This window comes from Sminthopsis crassicaudata, chromosome 1, assembly GCF_048593235.1.
Source record: "Sminthopsis crassicaudata isolate SCR6 chromosome 1, ASM4859323v1, whole genome shotgun sequence".
Taxonomy (NCBI): Eukaryota; Metazoa; Chordata; class Mammalia; order Dasyuromorphia; family Dasyuridae; genus Sminthopsis; species Sminthopsis crassicaudata.
The window spans coordinates 417,126,747-417,128,422 of record NC_133617.1 but is presented as its reverse complement, the minus strand read 5'-3'; positions in this window follow the sequence as shown (position 1 = coordinate 417,128,422).

Below are 1,676 nucleotides of genomic sequence, written 5' to 3'. Positions count from 1 at the left end.
AAATTGAAAAGTAAATCAAAACCGCTAAGTTCTGATAATTGGGCACCGCTTTTTAACTGCCAAAGCCTCAAGCATGTAATGAAAATTCTTTGTTAATCTTTTAAGGATTATTTAAGAGCCTGGATGTCCACATTGGTAATCGTTACAGCTAGCTTCCTAAAATACATAAAAGAATATGAAAAGTGCAGAAAGGGACCAGTTTTGGAACAATTTTGTTATTTCTTTGCTAAATTTAATATGCATGTAGATTTACACACATGAACAAAAATACATTAGATAATATATGTATATATATATACACACATTCCCTTGTTCTTTATATATTGAAATGTGTGTTCATTAGTGGTTGTTCAGTTCAGAATAAAAAGGGAAATTTGAAAAATTAAAAAAAAGAAATGAAAAATGAAAACCTATTTGACTGTCCTTGTCAACAAGATGGAGACAGTTGCAGAGGAAGATCAGTTTACCATCTCACCTTTCCCCTCTACTTGTCAGATCTTAATTATCTTTGAAATGAATCACTTATTCAAACCTGAAACAAATTCCTAGTGACTATAGTTTATAACTAAAATGTTTTCTAGGAATCTCAGAGTATTTGAAATTCAGAAATAAATGGTAGAGTTGTGGTTCATCCTTTGTTTTCTAAGAAAACCAATGACATTACAGGTAATTATAAACTCTGCCAGCTAGAGATTATCATTTCCAAGTGTCCTAGTTGCAATGGAAAAATCAGTCAGCATCCCTGAGTGAACTCCTCTTATGTGCCAGGTTCTTTACTAGGTATTGGAGGAAAAGACAACAGTGACCAATTCTGGTCCTAAAGGAGCTTACATTCCATCAAAGGAAACCACATAGTACTGTAACATCTTTGATTGAGAGCTAGAAGAAAACATCTGATTCTGGCCCCTCATTTTATGAATAACAAAACTGTCTGAGAGAGGCTTACTCATGGACATATAGCTAGTAAGTATCAAAGGCAAAATCTGAAATCATGTCTCTTTGACTCCAGGCTTAGCACATTAGACACAAATTTATATATATAAGAAAATAAAAAATATAAACAAAATAAAGACAAGATAATTTGAGGTGGGGAGAGGCTCTAGTTGGGGATGATTAATAAAATATCCCACAAAAAGATGAGCTTTCATTTGAGCCTCAAAGGAACCTAGTGAATAGAATGAATGAAGCATATTAAGTGCTTATTATGTACAAAGTACTGTGCTAAATGCTGGACATACAAATAGAAAAGTGAGACATTCCTAGTTTCTGATGTTGAACCAATGAAATTTGTGACAAGAATTATTTTTTTCAGTAACTGTGGCTGTAGCACATGAAGGAGAAGTTGCCATGCTGCATCTGTCTGAGGGCATTGGGCCAGAAGCATTGCCATTGCCAAGGCTCTTGGGCTCAGGGTCCTGGACTGTCTCCATCATCAGTGGTCAAGATGGTGATACTTTGACTTACCTGGCACATGCTGTCTCCTATCACTCCCTCAGGGATGCTTCAGGTGGCTTTCCTGTTACATGAGTGGCAGCTGGTAGGTATGGCGGACCTTTCTTTACAGGTACTGCTTTTTTGAGTGATATCTGTGAGTGCTGGGCTGAAAATAAGACTGGTAGGCTTAGGGGCACTGCACCTGTATGCCTGCTGGAGGTAGTTGGTAAGCAGCCATTGAT